Raw genomic sequence first — 27,485 nt, forward strand, 5'->3', positions numbered from 1 at the left:
ACTCAAGTATGGGAATCTTCTTGTGTCTGCTTTTACGAGCTGAGTAAAGCAGAGAACATCCTGAAGACCACAACACAAGTTGAGATTGTACTTGGCTTTGGAGTTGAATGAATCAGTTTCATGAGACATAGGCGGGAAGGTCCTCCAGAGTCCATCCCTCTTCCTGCGGCAGTGGGCCAGTGGCGCAATGGATAACGCGTCTGACTACGGATCAGAAGATTCTAGGTTCGACTCCTGGCTGGCTCGGCAACCTTTTCATTCATTACTTTTTGCCATTTGGGAACTTGTTTGATTTTCATTGGCTCCCTAGAGGTTCAAGCATGGGTAAAGCTGCCTAGATTTTCACACAGCCGAAAACATGAGTGCTCCATTGTATTTGCGCAAAGTTGTGAATTTTGCACTTTTCTTTCAGCAGTATTTCTAGTAAGAAACGTTTAACGGTGCATATTCAGACAAAGCTGAGTTAACCTGTGGGTGGTTTTGTTGTCTTAGCCGAGTAGCCAAACACTCCTTTCCAGCTGTTCTCGCAAAAGTGTAGAGATGGCTGCAATTGTATGAGGCACTGAAATTTTTTTTGGCCGTCTGGGATGAGTGCCTCGTTAGCGCAGTAGGTAGCGCGTCAGTCTCATAATCTGAAGGTCGTGAGTTCGATCCTCACACGGGGCAGGTTGCTCTTTTAAAATCAGATGCATGCCCTTAAGCTCTGGTCTTGCTTGCATTTTTAACAAAGTGTGCAAGCTCCGTTCTCTGCCTTCACAAGCTCTGTGTTGGTTCTTCATGCTGGTCCTTGCAGAGTTAATCACACAAGCCAGAAACATGACAACACGTATCCGATCCTGCATTTCACTCATCTGTGCAACTCTTCCACAAAGACAATAAACTGGACCATAAGAGCGTGGGCTTTGATTATTATATAGACAATACTCTTCCGCAACATATGGATACTTGTCCTCTGATGTAGAAATGGCCACATGCCGTTTGATTGCTACAGTCTGTGACGGGTGAGGAGCCGTGATCGTATAGGGGTTAGTACTCTGCGTTGTGGCCGCAGCAACCCCGGTTCGAATCCGGGTCACGGCAAGCCTTTTCAGTGTACGGCTGGCTATTGATCGCACGCTTTTCTTTGGAATCCTTTAGGGTAGAACGGGTACAAGGTTTGGTGCTTAGGATGTGGAGAGAGTCGTTTGAATTCATGTCTAATCTTTTCCTTGGGATTTGATCAGGGGCGCCCATTATCTGGTGACTTTTGAATTAGTCTCTGCTATTTGCATTTCATCGGGACTTTCCAAAGAATTCAAAATATCAAGGCAAAGTTATGAGTCGGAAATGCCAATTTATAGGCCAAATGAATGGTACCATCTTCCATCCGCTGGTCATGACACTAGCCAGGGCAAACGTTTCTCTGTTCAAAAAAGGCAACCTTGAACGAGAGCAGATCTGGACATGTACTAGACCCACACCTTCCATACATTACTCTTCAGTGTTCCATACGGTCTAGCGTTTAGTATTCCTGGTTTTCACCCAGGCGGGCAGAGTTGGACTCAAGTATGGGAATCTTCTTGTGTCTGCTTTTACGAGCTGAGTAAAGCAGAGAACATCCTGAAGACCACAACACAAGTTGAGATTGTACTTGGCTTTGGAGTTGAATGAATCAGTTTCATGAGACATAGGCGGGAAGGTCCTCCAGAGTCCATCCCTCTTCCTGCGGCAGTGGGCCAGTGGCGCAATGGATAACGCGTCTGACTACGGATCAGAAGATTCTAGGTTCGACTCCTGGCTGGCTCGGCAACCTTTTCATTCATTACTTTTTGCCATTTGGGAACTTGTTTGATTTTCATTGGCTCCCTAGAGGTTCAAGCATGGGTAAAGCTGCCTAGATTTTCACACAGCCGAAAACATGAGTGCTCCATTGTATTTGCGCAAAGTTGTGAATTTTGCACTTTTCTTTCAGCAGTATTTCTAGTAAGAAACGTTTAACGGTGCATATTCAGACAAAGCTGAGTTAACCTGTGGGTGGTTTTGTTGTCTTAGCCGAGTAGCCAAACACTCCTTTCCAGCTGTTCTCGCAAAAGTGTAGAGATGGCTGCAATTGTATGAGGCAGTGATATTTTTTTGCCCGTCTGGGATGAGTGCCTCGTTAGCGCAGTAGGTAGCGCGTCAGTCTCATAATCTGAAGGTCGTGAGTTCGATCCTCACACGGGGCAGGTTGCTCTTTTAAAATCAGATGCATGCCCTTAAGCTCTGGTCTTGCTTGCATTTTTAACAAAGTGTGCAAGCTCCGTTCTCTGCCTTCACAAGCTCTGTGTTGGTTCTTCATGCTGGTCCTTGCAGAGTTAATCACACAAGCCAGAAACATGACAACACGTATCCGATCCTGCATTTCACTCATCTGTGCAACTCTTCCACAAAGACGATAAACTGGACCATAAGAGCGTGGGCTTTGATTATTATATAGACAATACTCTTCCGCAACATATGGATACTTGTCCTCTGATGTAGAAATGGCCACATGCCGTTTGATTGCTACAGTCTGTGACGGGTGAGGAGCCGTGATCGTATAGTGGTTAGTACTCTGCGTTGTGGCCGCAGCAACCCCGGTTCGAATCCGGGTCACGGCAAGCCCTTTCAGTGTACGGCTGGCTATTGATCGCACGCTTTTCTTTGGAATCCTTTAGGGTAGAACGGGTACAAGGTTTGGTGCTTAGGATGTGGAGAGAGTCGTTTGAATTCATGTCTAATCTTTTCCTTGGGATTTGATCAGGGGCGCCCATTATCTGGTGACTTTTGAATTAGTCTCTGCTATTTGCATTTCATCGGGACTTTCCAAAGAATTCAAAATATCAAGGCAAAGTTATGAGTCGGAAATGCCAATTTATAGGCCAAATGAATGGTACCATCTTCCATCCGCTGGTCATGACACTAGCCAGGGCAAACGTTTCTCTGTTCAAAAAAGGCAACCTTGAACGAGAGCAGATCTGGACATGTACTAGACCCACACCTTCCATACATTACTCTTCAGTGTTCCATACGGTCTAGCGTTTAGTATTCCTGGTTTTCACCCAGGCGGGCAGAGTTGGACTCAAGTATGGGAATCTTCTTGTGTCTGCTTTTACGAGCTGAGTAAAGCAGAGAACATCCTGAAGACCACAACACAAGTTGAGATTGTACTTGGCTTTGGAGTTGAATGAATCAGTTTCATGAGACATAGGCGGGAAGGTCCTCCAGAGTCCATCCCTCTTCCTGCGGCAGTGGGCCAGTGGCGCAATGGATAACGCGTCTGACTACGGATCAGAAGATTCTAGGTTCGACTCCTGGCTGGCTCGGCAACCTTTTCATTCATTACTTTTTGCCATTTGGGAACTTGTTTGATTTTCATTGGCTCCCTAGAGGTTCAAGCATGGGTAAAGCTGCCTAGATTTTCACACAGCCGAAAACATGAGTGCTCCATTGTATTTGCGCAAAGTTGTGAATTTTGCACTTTTCTTTCAGCAGTATTTCTAGTAAGAAACGTTTAACGGTGCATATTCAGACAAAGCTGAGTTAACCTGTGGGTGGTTTTGTTGTCTTAGCCGAGTAGCCAAACACTCCTTTCCAGCTGTTCTCGCAAAAGTGTAGAGATGGCTGCAATTGTATGAGGCAGTGATATTTTTTTGCCCGTCTGGGACGAGTGCCTCGTTAGCGCAGTAGGTAGCGCGTCAGTCTCATAATCTGAAGGTCGTGAGTTCGATCCTCACACGGGGCAGGTTGCTCTTTTAAAATCAGATGCATGCCCTTAAGCTCTGGTCTTGCTTGCATTTTTAACAAAGTGTGCAAGCTCCGTTCTCTGCCTTCACAAGCTCTGTGTTGGTTCTTCATGCTGGTCCTTGCAGAGTTAATCACACAAGCCAGAAACATGACAACACGTATCCGATCCTGCATTTCACTCATCTGTGCAACTCTTCCACAAAGACGATAAACTGGACCATAAGAGCGTGGGCTTTGATTATTATATAGACAATACTCTTCCGCAACATATGGATACTTGTCCTCTGATGTAGAAATGGCCACATGCCGTTTGATTGCTACAGTCTGTGACGGGTGAGGAGCCGTGATCGTATAGTGGTTAGTACTCTGCGTTGTGGCCGCAGCAACCCCGGTTCGAATCCGGGTCACGGCAAGCCCTTTCAGTGTACGGCTGGCTATTGATCGCACGCTTTTCTTTGGAATCCTTTAGGGTAGAACGGGTACAAGGTTTGGTGCTTAGGATGTGGAGAGAGTCGTTTGAATTCATGTCTAATCTTTTCCTTGGGATTTGATCAGGGGCGCCCCTTATCTGGTGACTTTTGAATTAGTCTCTGCTATTTGCATTTCATCGGGACTTTCCAAAGAATTCAAAATATCAAGGCAAAGTTATGAGTCGGAAATGCCAATTTATAGGCCAAATGAATGGTACCATCTTCCATCCGCTGGTCATGACACTAGCCAGGGCAAACGTTTCTCTGTTCAAAAAAGGCAACCTTGAACGAGAGCAGATCTGGACATGTACTAGACCCACACCTTCCATACATTACTCTTCAGTGTTCCATACGGTCTAGCGTTTAGTATTCCTGGTTTTCACCCAGGCGGGCAGAGTTGGACTCAAGTATGGGAATCTTCTTGTGTCTGCTTTTACGAGCTGAGTAAAGCAGAGAACATCCTGAAGACCACAACACAAGTTGAGATTGTACTTGGCTTTGGAGTTGAATGAATCAGTTTCATGAGACATAGGCGGGAAGGTCCTCCAGAGTCCATCCCTCTTCCTGCGGCAGTGGGCCAGTGGCGCAATGGATAACGCGTCTGACTACGGATCAGAAGATTCTAGGTTCGACTCCTGGCTGGCTCGGCAACCTTTTCATTCATTACTTTTTGCCATTTGGGAACTTGTTTGATTTTCATTGGCTCCCTAGAGGTTCAAGCATGGGTAAAGCTGCCTAGATTTTCACACAGCCGAAAACATGAGTGCTCCATTGTATTTGCGCAAAGTTGTGAATTTTGCACTTTTCTTTCAGCAGTATTTCTAGTAAGAAACGTTTAACGGTGCATATTCAGACAAAGCTGAGTTAACCTGTGGGTGGTTTTGTTGTCTTAGCCGAGTAGCCAAACACTCCTTTCCAGCTGTTCTCGCAAAAGTGTAGAGATGGCTGCAATTGTATGAGGCACTGAAATTTTTTTTGGCCGTCTGGGATGAGTGCCTCGTTAGCGCAGTAGGTAGCGCGTCAGTCTCATAATCTGAAGGTCGTGAGTTCGATCCTCACACGGGGCAGGTTGCTCTTTTAAAATCAGATGCATGCCCTTAAGCTCTGGTCTTGCTTGCATTTTTAACAAAGTGTGCAAGCTCCGTTCTCTGCCTTCACAAGCTCTGTGTTGGTTCTTCATGCTGGTCCTTGCAGAGTTAATCACACAAGCCAGAAACATGACAACACGTATCCGATCCTGCATTTCACTCATCTGTGCAACTCTTCCACAAAGACAATAAACTGGACCATAAGAGCGTGGGCTTTGATTATTATATAGACAATACTCTTCCGCAACATATGGATACTTGTCCTCTGATGTAGAAATGGCCACATGCCGTTTGATTGCTACAGTCTGTGACGGGTGAGGAGCCGTGATCGTATAGGGGTTAGTACTCTGCGTTGTGGCCGCAGCAACCCCGGTTCGAATCCGGGTCACGGCAAGCCTTTTCAGTGTACGGCTGGCTATTGATCGCACGCTTTTCTTTGGAATCCTTTAGGGTAGAACGGGTACAAGGTTTGGTGCTTAGGATGTGGAGAGAGTCGTTTGAATTCATGTCTAATCTTTTCCTTGGGATTTGATCAGGGGCGCCCATTATCTGGTGACTTTTGAATTAGTCTCTGCTATTTGCATTTCATCGGGACTTTCCAAAGAATTCAAAATATCAAGGCAAAGTTATGAGTCGGAAATGCCAATTTATAGGCCAAATGAATGGTACCATCTTCCATCCGCTGGTCATGACACTAGCCAGGGCAAACGTTTCTCTGTTCAAAAAAGGCAACCTTGAACGAGAGCAGATCTGGACATGTACTAGACCCACACCTTCCATACATTACTCTTCAGTGTTCCATACGGTCTAGCGTTTAGTATTCCTGGTTTTCACCCAGGCGGGCAGAGTTGGACTCAAGTATGGGAATCTTCTTGTGTCTGCTTTTACGAGCTGAGTAAAGCAGAGAACATCCTGAAGACCACAACACAAGTTGAGATTGTACTTGGCTTTGGAGTTGAATGAATCAGTTTCATGAGACATAGGCGGGAAGGTCCTCCAGAGTCCATCCCTCTTCCTGCGGCAGTGGGCCAGTGGCGCAATGGATAACGCGTCTGACTACGGATCAGAAGATTCTAGGTTCGACTCCTGGCTGGCTCGGCAACCTTTTCATTCATTACTTTTTGCCATTTGGGAACTTGTTTGATTTTCATTGGCTCCCTAGAGGTTCAAGCATGGGTAAAGCTGCCTAGATTTTCACACAGCCGAAAACATGAGTGCTCCATTGTATTTGCGCAAAGTTGTGAATTTTGCACTTTTCTTTCAGCAGTATTTCTAGTAAGAAACGTTTAACGGTGCATATTCAGACAAAGCTGAGTTAACCTGTGGGTGGTTTTGTTGTCTTAGCCGAGTAGCCAAACACTCCTTTCCAGCTGTTCTCGCAAAAGTGTAGAGATGGCTGCAATTGTATGAGGCAGTGATATTTTTTTGCCCGTCTGGGACGAGTGCCTCGTTAGCGCAGTAGGTAGCGCGTCAGTCTCATAATCTGAAGGTCGTGAGTTCGATCCTCACACGGGGCAGGTTGCTCTTTTAAAATCAGATGCATGCCCTTAAGCTCTGGTCTTGCTTGCATTTTTAACAAAGTGTGCAAGCTCCGTTCTCTGCCTTCACAAGCTCTGTGTTGGTTCTTCATGCTGGTCCTTGCAGAGTTAATCACACAAGCCAGAAACATGACAACACGTATCCGATCCTGCATTTCACTCATCTGTGCAACTCTTCCACAAAGACGATAAACTGGACCATAAGAGCGTGGGCTTTGATTATTATATAGACAATACTCTTCCGCAACATATGGATACTTGTCCTCTGATGTAGAAATGGCCACATGCCGTTTGATTGCTACAGTCTGTGACGGGTGAGGAGCCGTGATCGTATAGTGGTTAGTACTCTGCGTTGTGGCCGCAGCAACCCCGGTTCGAATCCGGGTCACGGCAAGCCCTTTCAGTGTACGGCTGGCTATTGATCGCACGCTTTTCTTTGGAATCCTTTAGGGTAGAACGGGTACAAGGTTTGGTGCTTAGGATGTGGAGAGAGTCGTTTGAATTCATGTCTAATCTTTTCCTTGGGATTTGATCAGGGGCGCCCATTATCTGGTGACTTTTGAATTAGTCTCTGCTATTTGCATTTCATCGGGACTTTCCAAAGAATTCAAAATATCAAGGCAAAGTTATGAGTCGGAAATGCCAATTTATAGGCCAAATGAATGGTACCATCTTCCATCCGCTGGTCATGACACTAGCCAGGGCAAACGTTTCTCTGTTCAAAAAAGGCAACCTTGAACGAGAGCAGATCTGGACATGTACTAGACCCACACCTTCCATACATTACTCTTCAGTGTTCCATACGGTCTAGCGTTTAGTATTCCTGGTTTTCACCCAGGCGGGCAGAGTTGGACTCAAGTATGGGAATCTTCTTGTGTCTGCTTTTACGAGCTGAGTAAAGCAGAGAACATCCTGAAGACCACAACACAAGTTGAGATTGTACTTGGCTTTGGAGTTGAATGAATCAGTTTCATGAGACATAGGCGGGAAGGTCCTCCAGAGTCCATCCCTCTTCCTGCGGCAGTGGGCCAGTGGCGCAATGGATAACGCGTCTGACTACGGATCAGAAGATTCTAGGTTCGACTCCTGGCTGGCTCGGCAACCTTTTCATTCATTACTTTTTGCCATTTGGGAACTTGTTTGATTTTCATTGGCTCCCTAGAGGTTCAAGCATGGGTAAAGCTGCCTAGATTTTCACACAGCCGAAAACATGAGTGCTCCATTGTATTTGCGCAAAGTTGTGAATTTTGCACTTTTCTTTCAGCAGTATTTCTAGTAAGAAACGTTTAACGGTGCATATTCAGACAAAGCTGAGTTAACCTGTGGGTGGTTTTGTTGTCTTAGCCGAGTAGCCAAACACTCCTTTCCAGCTGTTCTCGCAAAAGTGTAGCGATGGCTGCAATTGTATGAGGCAGTGATATTTTTTTGCCCGTCTGGGATGAGTGCCTCGTTAGCGCAGTAGGTAGCGCGTCAGTCTCATAATCTGAAGGTCGTGAGTTCGATCCTCACACGGGGCAGGTTGCTCTTTTAAAATCAGATGCATGCCCTTAAGCTCTGGTCTTGCTTGCATTTTTAACAAAGTGTGCAAGCTCCGTTCTCTGCCTTCACAAGCTCTGTGTTGGTTCTTCATGCTGGTCCTTGCAGAGTTAATCACACAAGCCAGAAACATGACAACACGTATCCGATCCTGCATTTCACTCATCTGTGCAACTCTTCCACAAAGACGATAAACTGGACCATAAGAGCGTGGGCTTTGATTATTATATAGACAATACTCTTCCGCAACATATGGATACTTGTCCTCTGATGTAGAAATGGCCACATGCCGTTTGATTGCTACAGTCTGTGACGGGTGAGGAGCCGTGATCGTATAGTGGTTAGTACTCTGCGTTGTGGCCGCAGCAACCCCGGTTCGAATCCGGGTCACGGCAAGCCCTTTCAGTGTACGGCTGGCTATTGATCGCACGCTTTTCTTTGGAATCCTTTAGGGTAGAACGGGTACAAGGTTTGGTGCTTAGGATGTGGAGAGAGTCGTTTGAATTCATGTCTAATCTTTTCCTTGGGATTTGATCAGGGGCGCCCATTATCTGGTGACTTTTGAATTAGTCTCTGCTATTTGCATTTCATCGGGACTTTCCAAAGAATTCAAAATATCAAGGCAAAGTTATGAGTCGGAAATGCCAATTTATAGGCCAAATGAATGGTACCATCTTCCATCCGCTGGTCATGACACTAGCCAGGGCAAACGTTTCTCTGTTCAAAAAAGGCAACCTTGAACGAGAGCAGATCTGGACATGTACTAGACCCACACCTTCCATACATTACTCTTCAGTGTTCCATACGGTCTAGCGTTTAGTATTCCTGGTTTTCACCCAGGCGGGCAGAGTTGGACTCAAGTATGGGAATCTTCTTGTGTCTGCTTTTACGAGCTGAGTAAAGCAGAGAACATCCTGAAGACCACAACACAAGTTGAGATTGTACTTGGCTTTGGAGTTGAATGAATCAGTTTCATGAGACATAGGCGGGAAGGTCCTCCAGAGTCCATCCCTCTTCCTGCGGCAGTGGGCCAGTGGCGCAATGGATAACGCGTCTGACTACGGATCAGAAGATTCTAGGTTCGACTCCTGGCTGGCTCGGCAACCTTTTCATTCATTACTTTTTGCCATTTGGGAACTTGTTTGATTTTCATTGGCTCCCTAGAGGTTCAAGCATGGGTAAAGCTGCCTAGATTTTCACACAGCCGAAAACATGAGTGCTCCATTGTATTTGCGCAAAGTTGTGAATTTTGCACTTTTCTTTCAGCAGTATTTCTAGTAAGAAACGTTTAACGGTGCATATTCAGACAAAGCTGAGTTAACCTGTGGGTGGTTTTGTTGTCTTAGCCGAGTAGCCAAACACTCCTTTCCAGCTGTTCTCGCAAAAGTGTAGAGATGGCTGCAATTGTATGAGGCAGTGATATTTTTTTGCCCGTCTGGGATGAGTGCCTCGTTAGCGCAGTAGGTAGCGCGTCAGTCTCATAATCTGAAGGTCGTGAGTTCGATCCTCACACGGGGCAGGTTGCTCTTTTAAAATCAGATGCATGCCCTTAAGCTCTGGTCTTGCTTGCATTTTTAACAAAGTGTGCAAGCTCCGTTCTCTGCCTTCACAAGCTCTGTGTTGGTTCTTCATGCTGGTCCTTGCAGAGTTAATCACACAAGCCAGAAACATGACAACACGTATCCGATCCTGCATTTCACTCATCTGTGCAACTCTTCCACAAAGACGATAAACTGGACCATAAGAGCGTGGGCTTTGATTATTATATAGACAATACTCTTCCGCAACATATGGATACTTGTCCTCTGATGTAGAAATGGCCACATGCCGTTTGATTGCTACAGTCTGTGACGGGTGAGGAGCCGTGATCGTATAGTGGTTAGTACTCTGCGTTGTGGCCGCAGCAACCCCGGTTCGAATCCGGGTCACGGCAAGCCCTTTCAGTGTACGGCTGGCTATTGATCGCACGCTTTTCTTTGGAATCCTTTAGGGTAGAACGGGTACAAGGTTTGGTGCTTAGGATGTGGAGAGAGTCGTTTGAATTCATGTCTAATCTTTTCCTTGGGATTTGATCAGGGGCGCCCATTATCTGGTGACTTTTGAATTAGTCTCTGCTATTTGCATTTCATCGGGACTTTCCAAAGAATTCAAAATATCAAGGCAAAGTTATGAGTCGGAAATGCCAATTTATAGGCCAAATGAATGGTACCATCTTCCATCCGCTGGTCATGACACTAGCCAGGGCAAACGTTTCTCTGTTCAAAAAAGGCAACCTTGAACGAGAGCAGATCTGGACATGTACTAGACCCACACCTTCCATACATTACTCTTCAGTGTTCCATACGGTCTAGCGTTTAGTATTCCTGGTTTTCACCCAGGCGGGCAGAGTTGGACTCAAGTATGGGAATCTTCTTGTGTCTGCTTTTACGAGCTGAGTAAAGCAGAGAACATCCTGAAGACCACAACACAAGTTGAGATTGTACTTGGCTTTGGAGTTGAATGAATCAGTTTCATGAGACATAGGCGGGAAGGTCCTCCAGAGTCCATCCCTCTTCCTGCGGCAGTGGGCCAGTGGCGCAATGGATAACGCGTCTGACTACGGATCAGAAGATTCTAGGTTCGACTCCTGGCTGGCTCGGCAACCTTTTCATTCATTACTTTTTGCCATTTGGGAACTTGTTTGATTTTCATTGGCTCCCTAGAGGTTCAAGCATGGGTAAAGCTGCCTAGATTTTCACACAGCCGAAAACATGAGTGCTCCATTGTATTTGCGCAAAGTTGTGAATTTTGCACTTTTCTTTCAGCAGTATTTCTAGTAAGAAACGTTTAACGGTGCATATTCAGACAAAGCTGAGTTAACCTGTGGGTGGTTTTGTTGTCTTAGCCGAGTAGCCAAACACTCCTTTCCAGCTGTTCTCGCAAAAGTGTAGAGATGGCTGCAATTGTATGAGGCAGTGATATTTTTTTGCCCGTCTGGGATGAGTGCCTCGTTAGCGCAGTAGGTAGCGCGTCAGTCTCATAATCTGAAGGTCGTGAGTTCGATCCTCACACGGGGCAGGTTGCTCTTTTAAAATCAGATGCATGCCCTTAAGCTCTGGTCTTGCTTGCATTTTTAACAAAGTGTGCAAGCTCCGTTCTCTGCCTTCACAAGCTCTGTGTTGGTTCTTCATGCTGGTCCTTGCAGAGTTAATCACACAAGCCAGAAACATGACAACACGTATCCGATCCTGCATTTCACTCATCTGTGCAACTCTTCCACAAAGACGATAAACTGGACCATAAGAGCGTGGGCTTTGATTATTATATAGACAATACTCTTCCGCAACATATGGATACTTGTCCTCTGATGTAGAAATGGCCACATGCCGTTTGATTGCTACAGTCTGTGACGGGTGAGGAGCCGTGATCGTATAGTGGTTAGTACTCTGCGTTGTGGCCGCAGCAACCCCGGTTCGAATCCGGGTCACGGCAAGCCCTTTCAGTGTACGGCTGGCTATTGATCGCACGCTTTTCTTTGGAATCCTTTAGGGTAGAACGGGTACAAGGTTTGGTGCTTAGGATGTGGAGAGAGTCGTTTGAATTCATGTCTAATCTTTTCCTTGGGATTTGATCAGGGGCGCCCATTATCTGGTGACTTTTGAATTAGTCTCTGCTATTTGCATTTCATCGGGACTTTCCAAAGAATTCAAAATATCAAGGCAAAGTTATGAGTCGGAAATGCCAATTTATAGGCCAAATGAATGGTACCATCTTCCATCCGCTGGTCATGACACTAGCCAGGGCAAACGTTTCTCTGTTCAAAAAAGGCAACCTTGAACGAGAGCAGATCTGGACATGTACTAGACCCACACCTTCCATACATTACTCTTCAGTGTTCCATACGGTCTAGCGTTTAGTATTCCTGGTTTTCACCCAGGCGGGCAGAGTTGGACTCAAGTATGGGAATCTTCTTGTGTCTGCTTTTACGAGCTGAGTAAAGCAGAGAACATCCTGAAGACCACAACACAAGTTGAGATTGTACTTGGCTTTGGAGTTGAATGAATCAGTTTCATGAGACATAGGCGGGAAGGTCCTCCAGAGTCCATCCCTCTTCTTGCGGCAGTGGGCCAGTGGCGCAATGGATAACGCGTCTGACTACGGATCAGAAGATTCTAGGTTCGACTCCTGGCTGGCTCGGCAACCTTTTCATTCATTACTTTTTGCCATTTGGGAACTTGTTTGATTTTCATTGGCTCCCTAGAGGTTCAAGCATGGGTAAAGCTGCCTAGATTTTCACACAGCCGAAAACATGAGTGCTCCATTGTATTTGCGCAAAGTTGTGAATTTTGCACTTTTCTTTCAGCAGTATTTCTAGTAAGAAACGTTTAACGGTGCATATTCAGACAAAGCTGAGTTAACCTGTGGGTGGTTTTGTTGTCTTAGCCGAGTAGCCAAACACTCCTTTCCAGCTGTTCTCGCAAAAGTGTAGAGATGGCTGCAATTGTATGAGGCAGTGATATTTTTTTGCCCGTCTGGGATGAGTGCCTCGTTAGCGCAGTAGGTAGCGCGTCAGTCTCATAATCTGAAGGTCGTGAGTTCGATCCTCACACGGGGCAGGTTGCTCTTTTAAAATCAGATGCATGCCCTTAAGCTCTGGTCTTGCTTGCATTTTTAACAAAGTGTGCAAGCTCCGTTCTCTGCCTTCACAAGCTCTGTGTTGGTTCTTCATGCTGGTCCTTGCAGAGTTAATCACACAAGCCAGAAACATGACAACACGTATCCGATCCTGCATTTCACTCATCTGTGCAACTCTTCCACAAAGACGATAAACTGGACCATAAGAGCGTGGGCTTTGATTATTATATAGACAATACTCTTCCGCAACATATGGATACTTGTCCTCTGATGTAGAAATGGCCACATGCCGTTTGATTGCTACAGTCTGTGACGGGTGAGGAGCCGTGATCGTATAGTGGTTAGTACTCTGCGTTGTGGCCGCAGCAACCCCGGTTCGAATCCGGGTCACGGCAAGCCCTTTCAGTGTACGGCTGGCTATTGATCGCACGCTTTTCTTTGGAATCCTTTAGGGTAGAACGGGTACAAGGTTTGGTGCTTAGGATGTGGAGAGAGTCGTTTGAATTCATGTCTAATCTTTTCCTTGGGATTTGATCAGGGGCGCCCATTATCTGGTGACTTTTGAATTAGTCTCTGCTATTTGCATTTCATCGGGACTTTCCAAAGAATTCAAAATATCAAGGCAAAGTTATGAGTCGGAAATGCCAATTTATAGGCCAAATGAATGGTACCATCTTCCATCCGCTGGTCATGACACTAGCCAGGGCAAACGTTTCTCTGTTCAAAAAAGGCAACCTTGAACGAGAGCAGATCTGGACATGTACTAGACCCACACCTTCCATACATTACTCTTCAGTGTTCCATACGGTCTAGCGTTTAGTATTCCTGGTTTTCACCCAGGCGGGCAGAGTTGGACTCAAGTATGGGAATCTTCTTGTGTCTGCTTTTACGAGCTGAGTAAAGCAGAGAACATCCTGAAGACCACAACACAAGTTGAGATTGTACTTGGCTTTGGAGTTGAATGAATCAGTTTCATGAGACATAGGCGGGAAGGTCCTCCAGAGTCCATCCCTCTTCCTGCGGCAGTGGGCCAGTGGCGCAATGGATAACGCGTCTGACTACGGATCAGAAGATTCTAGGTTCGACTCCTGGCTGGCTCGGCAACCTTTTCATTCATTACTTTTTGCCATTTGGGAACTTGTTTGATTTTCATTGGCTCCCTAGAGGTTCAAGCATGGGTAAAGCTGCCTAGATTTTCACACAGCCGAAAACATGAGTGCTCCATTGTATTTGCGCAAAGTTGTGAATTTTGCACTTTTCTTTCAGCAGTATTTCTAGTAAGAAACGTTTAACGGTGCATATTCAGACAAAGCTGAGTTAACCTGTGGGTGGTTTTGTTGTCTTAGCCGAGTAGCCAAACACTCCTTTCCAGCTGTTCTCGCAAAAGTGTAGAGATGGCTGCAATTGTATGAGGCAGTGATATTTTTTTGCCCGTCTGGGATGAGTGCCTCGTTAGCGCAGTAGGTAGCGCGTCAGTCTCATAATCTGAAGGTCGTGAGTTCGATCCTCACACGGGGCAGGTTGCTCTTTTAAAATCAGATGCATGCCCTTAAGCTCTGGTCTTGCTTGCATTTTTAACAAAGTGTGCAAGCTCCGTTCTCTGCCTTCACAAGCTCTGTGTTGGTTCTTCATGCTGGTCCTTGCAGAGTTAATCACACAAGCCAGAAACATGACAACACGTATCCGATCCTGCATTTCACTCATCTGTGCAACTCTTCCACAAAGACGATAAACTGGACCATAAGAGCGTGGGCTTTGATTATTATATAGACAATACTCTTCCGCAACATATGGATACTTGTCCTCTGATGTAGAAATGGCCACATGCCGTTTGATTGCTACAGTCTGTGACGGGTGAGGAGCCGTGATCGTATAGTGGTTAGTACTCTGCGTTGTGGCCGCAGCAACCCCGGTTCGAATCCGGGTCACGGCAAGCCCTTTCAGTGTACGGCTGGCTATTGATCGCACGCTTTTCTTTGGAATCCTTTAGGGTAGAACGGGTACAAGGTTTGGTGCTTAGGATGTGGAGAGAGTCGTTTGAATTCATGTCTAATCTTTTCCTTGGGATTTGATCAGGGGCGCCCATTATCTGGTGACTTTTGAATTAGTCTCTGCTATTTGCATTTCATCGGGACTTTCCAAAGAATTCAAAATATCAAGGCAAAGTTATGAGTCGGAAATGCCAATTTATAGGCCAAATGAATGGTACCATCTTCCATCCGCTGGTCATGACACTAGCCAGGGCAAACGTTTCTCTGTTCAAAAAAGGCAACCTTGAACGAGAGCAGATCTGGACATGTACTAGACCCACACCTTCCATACATTACTCTTCAGTGTTCCATACGGTCTAGCGTTTAGTATTCCTGGTTTTCACCCAGGCGGGCAGAGTTGGACTCAAGTATGGGAATCTTCTTGTGTCTGCTTTTACGAGCTGAGTAAAGCAGAGAACATCCTGAAGACCACAACACAAGTTGAGATTGTACTTGGCTTTGGAGTTGAATGAATCAGTTTCATGAGACATAGGCGGGAAGGTCCTCCAGAGTCCATCCCTCTTCCTGCAGCAGTGGGCCAGTGGCGCAATGGATAACGCGTCTGACTACGGATCAGAAGATTCTAGGTTCGACTCCTGGCTGGCTCGGCAACCTTTTCATTCATTACTTTTTGCCATTTGGGAACTTGTTTGATTTTCATTGGCTCCCTAGAGGTTCAAGCATGGGTAAAGCTGCCTAGATTTTCACACAGCCGAAAACATGAGTGCTCCATTGTATTTGCGCAAAGTTGTGAATTTTGCACTTTTCTTTCAGCAGTATTTCTAGTAAGAAACGTTTAACGGTGCATATTCAGACAAAGCTGAGTTAACCTGTGGGTGGTTTTGTTGTCTTAGCCGAGTAGCCAAACACTCCTTTCCAGCTGTTCTCGCAAAAGTGTAGAGATGGCTGCAATTGTATGAGGCAGTGATATTTTTTTGCCCGTCTGGGATGAGTGCCTCGTTAGCGCAGTAGGTAGCGCGTCAGTCTCATAATCTGAAGGTCGTGAGTTCGATCCTCACACGGGGCAGGTTGCTCTTTTAAAATCAGATGCATGCCCTTAAGCTCTGGTCTTGCTTGCATTTTTAACAAAGTGTGCAAGCTCCGTTCTCTGCCTTCACAAGCTCTGTGTTGGTTCTTCATGCTGGTCCTTGCAGAGTTAATCACACAAGCCAGAAACATGACAACACGTATCCGATCCTGCATTTCACTCATCTGTGCAACTCTTCCACAAAGACGATAAACTGGACCATAAGAGCGTGGGCTTTGATTATTATATAGACAATACTCTTCCGCAACATATGGATACTTGTCCTCTGATGTAGAAATGGCCACATGCCGTTTGATTGCTACAGTCTGTGACGGGTGAGGAGCCGTGATCGTATAGTGGTTAGTACTCTGCGTTGTGGCCGCAGCAACCCCGGTTCGAATCCGGGTCACGGCAAGCCCTTTCAGTGTACGGCTGGCTATTGATCGCACGCTTTTCTTTGGAATCCTTTAGGGTAGAACGGGTACAAGGTTTGGTGCTTAGGATGTGGAGAGAGTCGTTTGAATTCATGTCTAATCTTTTCCTTGGGATTTGATCAGGGGCGCCCATTATCTGGTGACTTTTGAATTAGTCTCTGCTATTTGCATTTCATCGGGACTTTCCAAAGAATTCAAAATATCAAGGCAAAGTTATGAGTCGGAAATGCCAATTTATAGGCCAAATGAATGGTACCATCTTCCATCCGCTGGTCATGACACTAGCCAGGGCAAACGTTTCTCTGTTCAAAAAAGGCAACCTTGAACGAGAGCAGATCTGGACATGTACTAGACCCACACCTTCCATACATTACTCTTCAGTGTTCCATACGGTCTAGCGTTTAGTATTCCTGGTTTTCACCCAGGCGGGCAGAGTTGGACTCAAGTATGGGAATCTTCTTGTGTCTGCTTTTACGAGCTGAGTAAAGCAGAGAACATCCTGAAGACCACAACACAAGTTGAGATTGTACTTGGCTTTGGAGTTGAATGAATCAGTTTCATGAGACATAGGCGGGAAGGTCCTCCAGAGTCCATCCCTCTTCCTGCGGCAGTGGGCCAGTGGCGCAATGGATAACGCGTCTGACTACGGATCAGAAGATTCTAGGTTCGACTCCTGGCTGGCTCGGCAACCTTTTCATTCATTACTTTTTGCCATTTGGGAACTTGTTTGATTTTCATTGGCTCCCTAGAGGTTCAAGCATGGGTAAAGCTGCCTAGATTTTCACACAGCCGAAAACATGAGTGCTCCATTGTATTTGCGCAAAGTTGTGAATTTTGCACTTTTCTTTCAGCAGTATTTCTAGTAAGAAACGTTTAACGGTGCATATTCAGACAAAGCTGAGTTAACCTGTGGGTGGTTTTGTTGTCTTAGCCGAGTAGCCAAACACTCCTTTCCAGCTGTTCTCGCAAAAGTGTAGAGATGGCTGCAATTGTATGAGGCAGTGATATTTTTTTGCCCGTCTGGGATGAGTGCCTCGTTAGCGCAGTAGGTAGCGCGTCAGTCTCATAATCTGAAGGTCGTGAGTTCGATCCTCACACGGGGCAGGTTGCTCTTTTAAAATCAGATGCATGCCCTTAAGCTCTGGTCTTGCTTGCATTTTTAACAAAGTGTGCAAGCTCCGTTCTCTGCCTTCACAAGCTCTGTGTTGGTTCTTCATGCTGGTCCTTGCAGAGTTAATCACACAAGCCAGAAACATGACAACACGTATCCGATCCTGCATTTCACTCATCTGTGCAACTCTTCCACAAAGACGATAAACTGGACCATAAGAGCGTGGGCTTTGATTATTATATAGACAATACTCTTCCGCAACATATGGATACTTGTCCTCTGATGTAGAAATGGCCACATGCCGTTTGATTGCTACAGTCTGTGACGGGTGAGGAGCCGTGATCGTATAGTGGTTAGTACTCTGCGTTGTGGCCGCAGCAACCCCGGTTCGAATCCGGGTCACGGCAAGCCCTTTCAGTGTACGGCTGGCTATTGATCGCACGCTTTTCTTTGGAATCCTTTAGGGTAGAACGGGTACAAGGTTTGGTGCTTAGGATGTGGAGAGAGTCGTTTGAATTCATGTCTAATCTTTTCCTTGGGATTTGATCAGGGGCGCCCATTATCTGGTGACTTTTGAATTAGTCTCTGCTATTTGCATTTCATCGGGACTTTCCAAAGAATTCAAAATATCAAGGCAAAGTTATGAGTCGGAAATGCCAATTTATAGGCCAAATGAATGGTACCATCTTCCATCCGCTGGTCATGACACTAGCCAGGGCAAACGTTTCTCTGTTCAAAAAAGGCAACCTTGAACGAGAGCAGATCTGGACATGTACTAGACCCACACCTTCCATACATTACTCTTCAGTGTTCCATACGGTCTAGCGTTTAGTATTCCTGGTTTTCACCCAGGCGGGCAGAGTTGGACTCAAGTATGGGAATCTTCTTGTGTCTGCTTTTACGAGCTGAGTAAAGCAGAGAACATCCTGAAGACCACAACACAAGTTGAGATTGTACTTGGCTTTGGAGTTGAATGAATCAGTTTCATGAGACATAGGCGGGAAGGTCCTCCAGAGTCCATCCCTCTTCCTGCGGCAGTGGGCCAGTGGCGCAATGGATAACGCGTCTGACTACGGATCAGAAGATTCTAGGTTCGACTCCTGGCTGGCTCGGCAACCTTTTCATTCATTACTTTTTGCCATTTGGGAACTTGTTTGATTTTCATTGGCTCCCTAGAGGTTCAAGCATGGGTAAAGCTGCCTAGATTTTCACACAGCCGAAAACATGAGTGCTCCATTGTATTTGCGCAAAGTTGTGAATTTTGCACTTTTCTTTCAGCAGTATTTCTAGTAAGAAACGTTTAACGGTGCATATTCAGACAAAGCTGAGTTAACCTGTGGGTGGTTTTGTTGTCTTAGCCGAGTAGCCAAACACTCCTTTCCAGCTGTTCTCGCAAAAGTGTAGAGATGGCTGCAATTGTATGAGGCAGTGATATTTTTTTGCCTGTCTGGGATGAGTGCCTCGTTAGCGCAGTAGGTAGCGCGTCAGTCTCATAATCTGAAGGTCGTGAGTTCGATCCTCACACGGGGCAGGTTGCTCTTTTAAAATCAGATGCATGCCCTTAAGCTCTGGTCTTGCTTGCATTTTTAACAAAGTGTGCAAGCTCCGTTCTCTGCCTTCACAAGCTCTGTGTTGGTTCTTCATGCTGGTCCTTGCAGAGTTAATCACACAAGCCAGAAACATGACAACACGTATCCGATCCTGCATTTCACTCATCTGTGCAACTCTTCCACAAAGACGATAAACTGGACCATAAGAGCGTGGGCTTTGATTATTATATAGACAATACTCTTCCGCAACATATGGATACTTGTCCTCTGATGTAGAAATGGCCACATGCCGTTTGATTGCTACAGTCTGTGACGGGTGAGGAGCCGTGATCGTATAGTGGTTAGTACTCTGCGTTGTGGCCGCAGCAACCCCGGTTCGAATCCGGGTCACGGCAAGCCTTTTCAGTGTACGGCTGGCTATTGATCGCACGCTTTTCTTTGGAATCCTTTAGGGTAGAACGGGTACAAGGTTTGGTGCTTAGGATGTGGAGAGAGTCGTTTGAATTCATGTCTAATCTTTTCCTTGGGATTTGATCAGGGGCGCCCATTATCTGGTGACTTTTGAATTAGTCTCTGCTATTTGCATTTCATCGGGACTTTCCAAAGAATTCAAAATATCAAGGCAAAGTTATGAGTCGGAAATGCCAATTTATAGGCCAAATGAATGGTACCATCTTCCATCCGCTGGTCATGACACTAGCCAGGGCAAACGTTTCTCTGTTCAAAAAAGGCAACCTTGAACGAGAGCAGATCTGGACATGTACTAGACCCACACCTTCCATACATTACTCTTCAGTGTTCCATACGGTCTAGCGTTTAGTATTCCTGGTTTTCACCCAGGCGGGCAGAGTTGGACTCAAGTATGGGAATCTTCTTGTGTCTGCTTTTACGAGCTGAGTAAAGCAGAGAACATCCTGAAGACCACAACACAAGTTGAGATTGTACTTGGCTTTGGAGTTGAATGAATCAGTTTCATGAGACATAGGCGGGAAGGTCCTCCAGAGTCCATCCCTCTTCCTGCGGCAGTGGGCCAGTGGCGCAATGGATAACGCGTCTGACTACGGATCAGAAGATTCTAGGTTCGACTCCTGGCTGGCTCGGCAACCTTTTCATTCATTACTTTTTGCCATTTGGGAACTTGTTTGATTTTCATTGGCTCCCTAGAGGTTCAAGCATGGGTAAAGCTGCCTAGATTTTCACACAGCCGAAAACATGAGTGCTCCATTGTATTTGCGCAAAGTTGTGAATTTTGCACTTTTCTTTCAGCAGTATTTCTAGTAAGAAACGTTTAACGGTGCATATTCAGACAAAGCTGAGTTAACCTGTGGGTGGTTTTGTTGTCTTAGCCGAGTAGCCAAACACTCCTTTCCAGCTGTTCTCGCAAAAGTGTAGAGATGGCTGCAATTGTATGAGGCAGTGATATTTTTTTGCCCGTCTGGGATGAGTGCCTCGTTAGCGCAGTATGTAGCGCGTCAGTCTCATAATCTGAAGGTTGTGAGTTCGATCCTCACACGGGGCAGGTTGCTCTTTTAAAATCAGATGCATGCCCTTAAGCTCTGGTCTTGCTTGCATTTTTAACAAAGTGTGCAAGCTCCGTTCTCTGCCTTCACAAGCTCTGTGTTGGTTCTTCATGCTGGTCCTTGCAGAGTTAATCACACAAGCCAGAAACATGACAACACGTATCCGATCCTGCATTTCACTCATCTGTGCAACTCTTCCACAAAGACGATAAACTGGACCATAAGAGCGTGGGCTTTGATTATTATATAGACAATACTCTTCCGCAACATATGGATACTTGTCCTCTGATGTAGAAATGGCCACATGCCGTTTGATTGCTACAGTCTGTGACGGGTGAGGAGCCGTGATCGTATAGTGGTTAGTACTCTGCGTTGTGGCCGCAGCAACCCCGGTTCGAATCCGGGTCACGGCAAGCCCTTTCAGTGTACGGCTGGCTATTGATCGCACGCTTTTCTTTGGAATCCTTTAGGGTAGAACGGGTACAAGGTTTGGTGCTTAGGATGTGGAGAGAGTCGTTTGAATTCATGTCTAATCTTTTCCTTGGGATTTGATCAGGGGCGCCCATTATCTGGTGACTTTTGAATTAGTCTCTGCTATTTGCATTTCATCGGGACTTTCCAAAGAATTCAAAATATCAAGGCAAAGTTATGAGTCGGAAATGCCAATTCATAGGCCAAATGAATGGTACTATCTTCCATCCGCTGGTCATGACACTAGCCAGGGCAAACGTTTCTCTGTTCAAAAAAGGCAACCTTGAACGAGAGCAGATCTGGACATGTACTAGACCCACACCTTCCATACATTACTCTTCAGTGTTCCATACGGTCTAGCGTTTAGTATTCCTGGTTTTCACCCAGGCGGGCAGAGTTGGACTCAAGTATGGGAATCTTCTTGTGTCTGCTTTTACGAGCTGAGTAAAGCAGAGAACATCCTGAAGACCACAACACAAGTTGAGATTGTACTTGGCTTTGGAGTTGAATGAATCAGTTTCATGAGACATAGGCGGGAAGGTCCTCCAGAGTCCATCCCTCTTCCTGCGGCAGTGGGCCAGTGGCGCAATGGATAACGCGTCTGACTACGGATCAGAAGATTCTAGGTTCGACTCCTGGCTGGCTCGGCAACCTTTTCATTCATTACTTTTTGCCATTTGGGAACTTGTTTGATTTTCATTGGCTCCCTAGAGGTTCAAGCATGGGTAAAGCTGCCTAGATTTTCACACAGCCGAAAACATGAGTGCTCCATTGTATTTGCGCAAAGTTGTGAATTTTGCACTTTTCTTTCAGCAGTATTTCTAGTAAGAAACGTTTAACGGTGCATATTCAGACAAAGCTGAGTTAACCTGTGGGTGGTTTTGTTGTCTTAGCCGAGTAGCCAAACACTCCTTTCCAGCTGTTCTTGCAAAAGTGTAGAGATGGCTGCAATTGTATGAGGCAGTGATATTTTTTTGCCCGTCTGGGATGAGTGCCTCGTTAGCGCAGTAGGTAGCGCGTCAGTCTCATAATCTGAAGGTCGTGAGTTCGATCCTCACACGGGGCAGGTTGCTCTTTTAAAATCAGATGCATGCCCTTAAGCTCTGGTCTTGCTTGCATTTTTAACAAAGTGTGCAAGCTCCGTTCTCTGCCTTCACAAGCTCTGTGTTGGTTCTTCATGCTGGTCCTTGCAGAGTTAATCACACAAGCCAGAAACATGACAACACGTATCCGATCCTGCATTTCACTCATCTGTGCAACTCTTCCACAAAGACGATAAACTGGACCATAAGAGCGTGGGCTTTGATTATTATATAGACAATACTCTTCCGCAACATATGGATACTTGTCCTCTGATGTAGAAATGGCCACATGCCGTTTGATTGCTACAGTCTGTGACGGGTGAGGAGCCGTGATCGTATAGTGGTTAGTACTCTGCGTTGTGGCCGCAGCAACCCCGGTTCGAATCCGGGTCACGGCAAGCCTTTTCAGTGTACGGCTGGCTATTGATCGCACGCTTTTCTTTGGAATCCTTTAGGGTAGAACGGGTACAAGGTTTGGTGCTTAGGATGTGGAGAGAGTCGTTTGAATTCATGTCTAATCTTTTCCTTGGGATTTGATCAGGGGCGCCCATTATCTGGTGACTTTTGAATTAGTCTCTGCTATTTGCATTTCATCGGGACTTTCCAAAGAATTCAAAATATCAAGGCAAAGTTATGAGTCGGAAATGCCAATTTATAGGCCAAATGAATGGTACCATCTTCCATCCGCTGGTCATGACACTAGCCAGGGCAAACGTTTCTCTGTTCAAAAAAGGCAACCTTGAACGAGAGCAGATCTGGACATGTACTAGACCCACACCTTCCATACATTACTCTTCAGTGTTCCATACGGTCTAGCGTTTAGTATTCCTGGTTTTCACCCAGGCGGGCAGAGTTGGACTCAAGTATGGGAATCTTCTTGTGTCTGCTTTTACGAGCTGAGTAAAGCAGAGAACATCCTGAAGACCACAACACAAGTTGAGATTGTACTTGGCTTTGGAGTTGAATGAATCAGTTTCATGAGACATAGGCGGGAAGGTCCTCCAGAGTCCATCCCTCTTCCTGCGGCAGTGGGCCAGTGGCGCAATGGATAACGCGTCTGACTACGGATCAGAAGATTCTAGGTTCGACTCCTGGCTGGCTCGGCAACCTTTTCATTCATTACTTTTTGCCATTTGGGAACTTGTTTGATTTTCATTGGCTCCCTAGAGGTTCAAGCATGGGTAAAGCTGCCTAGATTTTCACACAGCCGAAAACATGAGTGCTCCATTGTATTTGCGCAAAGTTGTGAATTTTGCACTTTTCTTTCAGCAGTATTTCTAGTAAGAAACGTTTAACGGTGCATATTCAGACAAAGCTGAGTTAACCTGTGGGTGGTTTTGTTGTCTTAGCCGAGTAGCCAAACACTCCTTTCCAGCTGTTCTCGCAAAAGTGTAGAGATGGCTGCAATTGTATGAGGCAGTGATATTTTTTTGCCCGTCTGGGATGAGTGCCTCGTTAGCGCAGTAGGTAGCGCGTCAGTCTCATAATCTGAAGGTCGTGAGTTCGATCCTCACACGGGGCAGGTTGCTCTTTTAAAATCAGATGCATGCCCTTAAGCTCTGGTCTTGCTTGCATTTTTAACAAAGTGTGCAAGCTCCGTTCTCTGCCTTCACAAGCTCTGTGTTGGTTCTTCATGCTGGTCCTTGCAGAGTTAATCACACAAGCCAGAAACATGACAACACGTATCCGATCCTGCATTTCACTCATCTGTGCAACTCTTCCACAAAGACGATAAACTGGACCATAAGAGCGTGGGCTTTGATTATTATATAGACAATACTCTTCCGCAACATATGGATACTTGTCCTCTGATGTAGAAATGGCCACATGCCGTTTGATTGCTACAGTCTGTGACGGGTGAGGAGCCGTGATCGTATAGTGGTTAGTACTCTGCGTTGTGGCCGCAGCAACCCCGGTTCGAATCCGGGTCACGGCAAGCCCTTTCAGTGTACGGCTGGCTATTGATCGCACGCTTTTCTTTGGAATCCTTTAGGGTAGAACGGGTACAAGGTTTGGTGCTTAGGATGTGGAGAGAGTCGTTTGAATTCATGTCTAATCTTTTCCTTGGGATTTGATCAGGGGCGCCCATTATCTGGTGACTTTTGAATTAGTCTCTGCTATTTGCATTTCATCGGGACTTTCCAAAGAATTCAAAATATCAAGGCAAAGTTATGAGTCGGAAATGCCAATTCATAGGCCAAATGAATGGTACTATCTTCCATCCGCTGGTCATGACACTAGCCAGGGCAAACGTTTCTCTGTTCAAAAAAGGCAACCTTGAACGAGAGCAGATCTGGACATGTACTAGACCCACACCTTCCATACATTACTCTTCAGTGTTCCATACGGTCTAGCGTTTAGTATTCCTGGTTTTCACCCAGGCGGGCAGAGTTGGACTCAAGTATGGGAATCTTCTTGTGTCTGCTTTTACGAGCTGAGTAAAGCAGAGAACATCCTGAAGACCACAACACAAGTTGAGATTGTACTTGGCTTTGGAGTTGAATGAATCAGTTTCATGAGACATAGGCGGGAAGGTCCTCCAGAGTCCATCCCTCTTCCTGCGGCAGTGGGCCAGTGGCGCAATGGATAACGCGTCTGACTACGGATCAGAAGATTCTAGGTTCGACTCCTGGCTGGCTCGGCAACCTTTTCATTCATTACTTTTTGCCATTTGGGAACTTGTTTGATTTTCATTGGCTCCCTAGAGGTTCAAGCATGGGTAAAGCTGCCTAGATTTTCACACAGCCGAAAACATGAGTGCTCCATTGTATTTGCGCAAAGTTGTGAATTTTGCACTTTTCTTTCAGCAGTATTTCTAGTAAGAAACGTTTAACGGTGCATATTCAGACAAAGCTGAGTTAACCTGTGGGTGGTTTTGTTGTCTTAGCCGAGTAGCCAAACACTCCTTTCCAGCTGTTCTTGCAAAAGTGTAGAGATGGCTGCAATTGTATGAGGCAGTGATATTTTTTTGCCCGTCTGGGATGAGTGCCTCGTTAGCGCAGTAGGTAGCGCGTCAGTCTCATAATCTGAAGGTCGTGAGTTCGATCCTCACACGGGGCAGGTTGCTCTTTTAAAATCAGATGCATGCCCTTAAGCTCTGGTCTTGCTTGCATTTTTAACAAAGTGTGCAAGCTCCGTTCTCTGCCTTCACAAGCTCTGTGTTGGTTCTTCATGCTGGTCCTTGCAGAGTTAATCACACAAGCCAGAAACATGACAACACGTATCCGATCCTGCATTTCACTCATCTGTGCAACTCTTCCACAAAGACGATAAACTGGACCATAAGAGCGTGGGCTTTGATTATTATATAGACAATACTCTTCCGCAACATATGGATACTTGTCCTCTGATGTAGAAATGGCCACATGCCGTTTGATCGCTACAGTCTGTGACGGGTGAGGAGCCGTGATCGTATAGTGGTTAGTACTCTGCGTTGTGGCCGCAGCAACCCCGGTTCGAATCCGGGTCACGGCAAGCCTTTTCAGTGTACGGCTGGCTATTGATCGCACGCTTTTCTTTGGAATCCTTTAGGGTAGAACGGGTACAAGGTTTGGTGCTTAGGATGTGGAGAGAGTCGTTTGAATTCATGTCTAATCTTTTCCTTGGGATTTGATCAGGGGCGCCCATTATCTGGTGACTTTTGAATTAGTCTCTGCTATTTGCATTTCATCGGGACTTTCCAAAGAATTCAAAATATCAAGGCAAAGTTATGAGTCGGAAATGCCAATTTATAGGCCAAATGAATGGTACCATCTTCCATCCGCTGGTCATGACACTAGCCAGGGCAAACGTTTCTCTGTTCAAAAAAGGCAACCTTGAACGAGAGCAGATCTGGACATGTACTAGACCCACACCTTCCATACATTACTCTTCAGTGTTCCATACGGTCTAGCGTTTAGTATTCCTGGTTTTCACCCAGGCGGGCAGAGTTGGACTCAAGTATGGGAATCTTCTTGTGTCTGCTTTTACGAGCTGAGTAAAGCAGAGAACATCCTGAAGACCACAACACAAGTTGAGATTGTACTTGGCTTTGGAGTTGAATGAATCAGTTTCATGAGACATAGGCGGGAAGGTCCTCCAGAGTCCATCCCTCTTCCTGCGGCAGTGGGCCAGTGGCGCAATGGATAACGCGTCTGACTACGGATCAGAAGATTCTAGGTTCGACTCCTGGCTGGCTCGGCAACCTTTTCATTCATTACTTTTTGCCATTTGGGAACTTGTTTGATTTTCATTGGCTCCCTAGAGGTTCAAGCATGGGTAAAGCTGCCTAGATTTTCACACAGCCGAAAACATGAGTGCTCCATTGTATTTGCGCAAAGTTGTGAATTTTGCACTTTTCTTTCAGCAGTATTTCTAGTAAGAAACGTTTAACGGTGCATATTCAGACAAAGCTGAGTTAACCTGTGGGTGGTTTTGTTGTCTTAGCCGAGTAGCCAAACACTCCTTTCCAGCTGTTCTCGCAAAAGTGTAGAGATGGCTGCAATTGTATGAGGCAGTGATATTTTTTTGCCCGTCTTGCATGAGTGCCTCGTTAGCGCAGTAGGTAGCGCGTCAGTCTCATAATCTGAAGGTCGTGAGTTCGATCCTCACACGGGGCAGGTTGCTCTTTTAAAATCAGATGCATGCCCTTAAGCTCTGGTCTTGCTTGCATTTTTAACAAAGTGTGCAAGCTCCGTTCTCTGCCTTCACAAGCTCTGTGTTGGTTCTTCATGCTGGTCCTTGCAGAGTTAATCACACAAGCCAGAAACATGACAACACGTATCCGATCCTGCATTTCACTCATCTGTGCAACTCTTCCACAAAGACGATAAACTGGACCATAAGAGCGTGGGCTTTGATTATTATATAGACAATACTCTTCCGCAACATATGGATACTTGTCCTCTGATGTAGAAATGGCCACATGCCGTTTGATTGCTACAGTCTGTGACGGGTGAGGAGCCGTGATCGTATAGTGGTTAGTACTCTGCGTTGTGGCCGCAGCAACCCCGGTTCGAATCCGGGTCACGGCAAGCCCTTTCAGTGTACGGCTGGCTATTGATCGCACGCTTTTCTTTGGAATCCTTTAGGGTAGAACGGGTACAAGGTTTGGTGCTTAGGATGTGGAGAGAGTCGTTTGAATTCATGTCTAATCTTTTCCTTGGGATTTGATCAGGGGCGCCCATTATCTGGTGACTTTTGAATTAGTCTCTGCTATTTGCATTTCATCGGGACTTTCCAAAGAATTCAAAATATCAAGGCAAAGTTATGAGTCGGAAATGCCAATTTAT

General features: G+C 45.9%; 52 non-coding genes across 52 annotated transcripts; all 52 read left to right on the forward strand.

Annotated features, from left to right (window-relative positions):
- Positions 1 to 173: 173 nt before the first annotated feature.
- Positions 174 to 246, forward strand: trnar-acg (transfer RNA arginine (anticodon ACG)). The gene has a single exon. It is a non-coding gene; the product is annotated as a tRNA-Arg (tRNA).
- A 347-nt stretch (positions 247 to 593) lies between these two features.
- Positions 594 to 666, forward strand: trnam-cau (transfer RNA methionine (anticodon CAU)). The gene has a single exon. It is a non-coding gene; the product is annotated as a tRNA-Met (tRNA).
- Positions 667 to 1,712: 1,046 nt separating this feature from the next.
- Positions 1,713 to 1,785, forward strand: trnar-acg (transfer RNA arginine (anticodon ACG)). The gene has a single exon. It is a non-coding gene; the product is annotated as a tRNA-Arg (tRNA).
- A 346-nt stretch (positions 1,786 to 2,131) lies between these two features.
- On the forward strand, positions 2,132 to 2,204 carry trnam-cau (transfer RNA methionine (anticodon CAU)). The gene has a single exon. It is a non-coding gene; the product is annotated as a tRNA-Met (tRNA).
- Positions 2,205 to 2,546: 342 nt separating this feature from the next.
- Positions 2,547 to 2,618, forward strand: trnah-gug (transfer RNA histidin (anticodon GUG)). The gene has a single exon. It is a non-coding gene; the product is annotated as a tRNA-His (tRNA).
- Positions 2,619 to 3,250: 632 nt separating this feature from the next.
- trnar-acg (transfer RNA arginine (anticodon ACG)) lies at positions 3,251 to 3,323 on the forward strand. The gene has a single exon. It is a non-coding gene; the product is annotated as a tRNA-Arg (tRNA).
- A 346-nt stretch (positions 3,324 to 3,669) lies between these two features.
- Positions 3,670 to 3,742, forward strand: trnam-cau (transfer RNA methionine (anticodon CAU)). The gene has a single exon. It is a non-coding gene; the product is annotated as a tRNA-Met (tRNA).
- Positions 3,743 to 4,084: 342 nt separating this feature from the next.
- trnah-gug (transfer RNA histidin (anticodon GUG)) lies at positions 4,085 to 4,156 on the forward strand. Its single transcript has one exon. It is a non-coding gene; the product is annotated as a tRNA-His (tRNA).
- A 632-nt stretch (positions 4,157 to 4,788) lies between these two features.
- On the forward strand, positions 4,789 to 4,861 carry trnar-acg (transfer RNA arginine (anticodon ACG)). Its single transcript has one exon. It is a non-coding gene; the product is annotated as a tRNA-Arg (tRNA).
- Positions 4,862 to 5,208: 347 nt separating this feature from the next.
- On the forward strand, positions 5,209 to 5,281 carry trnam-cau (transfer RNA methionine (anticodon CAU)). The gene has a single exon. It is a non-coding gene; the product is annotated as a tRNA-Met (tRNA).
- A 1,046-nt stretch (positions 5,282 to 6,327) lies between these two features.
- Positions 6,328 to 6,400, forward strand: trnar-acg (transfer RNA arginine (anticodon ACG)). Its single transcript has one exon. It is a non-coding gene; the product is annotated as a tRNA-Arg (tRNA).
- A 346-nt stretch (positions 6,401 to 6,746) lies between these two features.
- Positions 6,747 to 6,819, forward strand: trnam-cau (transfer RNA methionine (anticodon CAU)). Its single transcript has one exon. It is a non-coding gene; the product is annotated as a tRNA-Met (tRNA).
- A 342-nt stretch (positions 6,820 to 7,161) lies between these two features.
- Positions 7,162 to 7,233, forward strand: trnah-gug (transfer RNA histidin (anticodon GUG)). The gene has a single exon. It is a non-coding gene; the product is annotated as a tRNA-His (tRNA).
- A 632-nt stretch (positions 7,234 to 7,865) lies between these two features.
- On the forward strand, positions 7,866 to 7,938 carry trnar-acg (transfer RNA arginine (anticodon ACG)). The gene has a single exon. It is a non-coding gene; the product is annotated as a tRNA-Arg (tRNA).
- Positions 7,939 to 8,284: 346 nt separating this feature from the next.
- trnam-cau (transfer RNA methionine (anticodon CAU)) lies at positions 8,285 to 8,357 on the forward strand. The gene has a single exon. It is a non-coding gene; the product is annotated as a tRNA-Met (tRNA).
- Positions 8,358 to 8,699: 342 nt separating this feature from the next.
- On the forward strand, positions 8,700 to 8,771 carry trnah-gug (transfer RNA histidin (anticodon GUG)). The gene has a single exon. It is a non-coding gene; the product is annotated as a tRNA-His (tRNA).
- A 632-nt stretch (positions 8,772 to 9,403) lies between these two features.
- On the forward strand, positions 9,404 to 9,476 carry trnar-acg (transfer RNA arginine (anticodon ACG)). The gene has a single exon. It is a non-coding gene; the product is annotated as a tRNA-Arg (tRNA).
- Positions 9,477 to 9,822: 346 nt separating this feature from the next.
- On the forward strand, positions 9,823 to 9,895 carry trnam-cau (transfer RNA methionine (anticodon CAU)). Its single transcript has one exon. It is a non-coding gene; the product is annotated as a tRNA-Met (tRNA).
- Positions 9,896 to 10,237: 342 nt separating this feature from the next.
- On the forward strand, positions 10,238 to 10,309 carry trnah-gug (transfer RNA histidin (anticodon GUG)). The gene has a single exon. It is a non-coding gene; the product is annotated as a tRNA-His (tRNA).
- Positions 10,310 to 10,941: 632 nt separating this feature from the next.
- On the forward strand, positions 10,942 to 11,014 carry trnar-acg (transfer RNA arginine (anticodon ACG)). The gene has a single exon. It is a non-coding gene; the product is annotated as a tRNA-Arg (tRNA).
- Positions 11,015 to 11,360: 346 nt separating this feature from the next.
- trnam-cau (transfer RNA methionine (anticodon CAU)) lies at positions 11,361 to 11,433 on the forward strand. The gene has a single exon. It is a non-coding gene; the product is annotated as a tRNA-Met (tRNA).
- Positions 11,434 to 11,775: 342 nt separating this feature from the next.
- trnah-gug (transfer RNA histidin (anticodon GUG)) lies at positions 11,776 to 11,847 on the forward strand. Its single transcript has one exon. It is a non-coding gene; the product is annotated as a tRNA-His (tRNA).
- A 632-nt stretch (positions 11,848 to 12,479) lies between these two features.
- Positions 12,480 to 12,552, forward strand: trnar-acg (transfer RNA arginine (anticodon ACG)). Its single transcript has one exon. It is a non-coding gene; the product is annotated as a tRNA-Arg (tRNA).
- Positions 12,553 to 12,898: 346 nt separating this feature from the next.
- On the forward strand, positions 12,899 to 12,971 carry trnam-cau (transfer RNA methionine (anticodon CAU)). The gene has a single exon. It is a non-coding gene; the product is annotated as a tRNA-Met (tRNA).
- Positions 12,972 to 13,313: 342 nt separating this feature from the next.
- On the forward strand, positions 13,314 to 13,385 carry trnah-gug (transfer RNA histidin (anticodon GUG)). The gene has a single exon. It is a non-coding gene; the product is annotated as a tRNA-His (tRNA).
- A 632-nt stretch (positions 13,386 to 14,017) lies between these two features.
- On the forward strand, positions 14,018 to 14,090 carry trnar-acg (transfer RNA arginine (anticodon ACG)). The gene has a single exon. It is a non-coding gene; the product is annotated as a tRNA-Arg (tRNA).
- A 346-nt stretch (positions 14,091 to 14,436) lies between these two features.
- trnam-cau (transfer RNA methionine (anticodon CAU)) lies at positions 14,437 to 14,509 on the forward strand. The gene has a single exon. It is a non-coding gene; the product is annotated as a tRNA-Met (tRNA).
- Positions 14,510 to 14,851: 342 nt separating this feature from the next.
- Positions 14,852 to 14,923, forward strand: trnah-gug (transfer RNA histidin (anticodon GUG)). The gene has a single exon. It is a non-coding gene; the product is annotated as a tRNA-His (tRNA).
- A 632-nt stretch (positions 14,924 to 15,555) lies between these two features.
- On the forward strand, positions 15,556 to 15,628 carry trnar-acg (transfer RNA arginine (anticodon ACG)). Its single transcript has one exon. It is a non-coding gene; the product is annotated as a tRNA-Arg (tRNA).
- Positions 15,629 to 15,974: 346 nt separating this feature from the next.
- On the forward strand, positions 15,975 to 16,047 carry trnam-cau (transfer RNA methionine (anticodon CAU)). The gene has a single exon. It is a non-coding gene; the product is annotated as a tRNA-Met (tRNA).
- Positions 16,048 to 16,389: 342 nt separating this feature from the next.
- trnah-gug (transfer RNA histidin (anticodon GUG)) lies at positions 16,390 to 16,461 on the forward strand. The gene has a single exon. It is a non-coding gene; the product is annotated as a tRNA-His (tRNA).
- Positions 16,462 to 17,093: 632 nt separating this feature from the next.
- Positions 17,094 to 17,166, forward strand: trnar-acg (transfer RNA arginine (anticodon ACG)). Its single transcript has one exon. It is a non-coding gene; the product is annotated as a tRNA-Arg (tRNA).
- Positions 17,167 to 17,512: 346 nt separating this feature from the next.
- On the forward strand, positions 17,513 to 17,585 carry trnam-cau (transfer RNA methionine (anticodon CAU)). The gene has a single exon. It is a non-coding gene; the product is annotated as a tRNA-Met (tRNA).
- A 342-nt stretch (positions 17,586 to 17,927) lies between these two features.
- trnah-gug (transfer RNA histidin (anticodon GUG)) lies at positions 17,928 to 17,999 on the forward strand. The gene has a single exon. It is a non-coding gene; the product is annotated as a tRNA-His (tRNA).
- A 632-nt stretch (positions 18,000 to 18,631) lies between these two features.
- Positions 18,632 to 18,704, forward strand: trnar-acg (transfer RNA arginine (anticodon ACG)). The gene has a single exon. It is a non-coding gene; the product is annotated as a tRNA-Arg (tRNA).
- Positions 18,705 to 19,050: 346 nt separating this feature from the next.
- trnam-cau (transfer RNA methionine (anticodon CAU)) lies at positions 19,051 to 19,123 on the forward strand. Its single transcript has one exon. It is a non-coding gene; the product is annotated as a tRNA-Met (tRNA).
- A 342-nt stretch (positions 19,124 to 19,465) lies between these two features.
- Positions 19,466 to 19,537, forward strand: trnah-gug (transfer RNA histidin (anticodon GUG)). Its single transcript has one exon. It is a non-coding gene; the product is annotated as a tRNA-His (tRNA).
- A 632-nt stretch (positions 19,538 to 20,169) lies between these two features.
- On the forward strand, positions 20,170 to 20,242 carry trnar-acg (transfer RNA arginine (anticodon ACG)). The gene has a single exon. It is a non-coding gene; the product is annotated as a tRNA-Arg (tRNA).
- A 346-nt stretch (positions 20,243 to 20,588) lies between these two features.
- Positions 20,589 to 20,661, forward strand: trnam-cau (transfer RNA methionine (anticodon CAU)). Its single transcript has one exon. It is a non-coding gene; the product is annotated as a tRNA-Met (tRNA).
- Positions 20,662 to 21,003: 342 nt separating this feature from the next.
- On the forward strand, positions 21,004 to 21,075 carry trnah-gug (transfer RNA histidin (anticodon GUG)). Its single transcript has one exon. It is a non-coding gene; the product is annotated as a tRNA-His (tRNA).
- Positions 21,076 to 21,707: 632 nt separating this feature from the next.
- trnar-acg (transfer RNA arginine (anticodon ACG)) lies at positions 21,708 to 21,780 on the forward strand. Its single transcript has one exon. It is a non-coding gene; the product is annotated as a tRNA-Arg (tRNA).
- Positions 21,781 to 22,126: 346 nt separating this feature from the next.
- Positions 22,127 to 22,199, forward strand: trnam-cau (transfer RNA methionine (anticodon CAU)). The gene has a single exon. It is a non-coding gene; the product is annotated as a tRNA-Met (tRNA).
- Positions 22,200 to 22,541: 342 nt separating this feature from the next.
- trnah-gug (transfer RNA histidin (anticodon GUG)) lies at positions 22,542 to 22,613 on the forward strand. Its single transcript has one exon. It is a non-coding gene; the product is annotated as a tRNA-His (tRNA).
- Positions 22,614 to 23,245: 632 nt separating this feature from the next.
- On the forward strand, positions 23,246 to 23,318 carry trnar-acg (transfer RNA arginine (anticodon ACG)). The gene has a single exon. It is a non-coding gene; the product is annotated as a tRNA-Arg (tRNA).
- Positions 23,319 to 23,664: 346 nt separating this feature from the next.
- On the forward strand, positions 23,665 to 23,737 carry trnam-cau (transfer RNA methionine (anticodon CAU)). The gene has a single exon. It is a non-coding gene; the product is annotated as a tRNA-Met (tRNA).
- A 342-nt stretch (positions 23,738 to 24,079) lies between these two features.
- Positions 24,080 to 24,151, forward strand: trnah-gug (transfer RNA histidin (anticodon GUG)). Its single transcript has one exon. It is a non-coding gene; the product is annotated as a tRNA-His (tRNA).
- Positions 24,152 to 24,783: 632 nt separating this feature from the next.
- On the forward strand, positions 24,784 to 24,856 carry trnar-acg (transfer RNA arginine (anticodon ACG)). The gene has a single exon. It is a non-coding gene; the product is annotated as a tRNA-Arg (tRNA).
- A 346-nt stretch (positions 24,857 to 25,202) lies between these two features.
- Positions 25,203 to 25,275, forward strand: trnam-cau (transfer RNA methionine (anticodon CAU)). The gene has a single exon. It is a non-coding gene; the product is annotated as a tRNA-Met (tRNA).
- Positions 25,276 to 25,617: 342 nt separating this feature from the next.
- On the forward strand, positions 25,618 to 25,689 carry trnah-gug (transfer RNA histidin (anticodon GUG)). Its single transcript has one exon. It is a non-coding gene; the product is annotated as a tRNA-His (tRNA).
- A 632-nt stretch (positions 25,690 to 26,321) lies between these two features.
- On the forward strand, positions 26,322 to 26,394 carry trnar-acg (transfer RNA arginine (anticodon ACG)). The gene has a single exon. It is a non-coding gene; the product is annotated as a tRNA-Arg (tRNA).
- Positions 26,395 to 26,740: 346 nt separating this feature from the next.
- Positions 26,741 to 26,813, forward strand: trnam-cau (transfer RNA methionine (anticodon CAU)). Its single transcript has one exon. It is a non-coding gene; the product is annotated as a tRNA-Met (tRNA).
- A 342-nt stretch (positions 26,814 to 27,155) lies between these two features.
- On the forward strand, positions 27,156 to 27,227 carry trnah-gug (transfer RNA histidin (anticodon GUG)). The gene has a single exon. It is a non-coding gene; the product is annotated as a tRNA-His (tRNA).
- Positions 27,228 to 27,485: the final 258 nt, after the last annotated feature.

Source organism: Salminus brasiliensis, chromosome 9 (assembly GCF_030463535.1).
Source record: "Salminus brasiliensis chromosome 9, fSalBra1.hap2, whole genome shotgun sequence".
Lineage (NCBI taxonomy): Eukaryota > Metazoa > Chordata > Actinopteri > Characiformes > Bryconidae > Salminus > Salminus brasiliensis.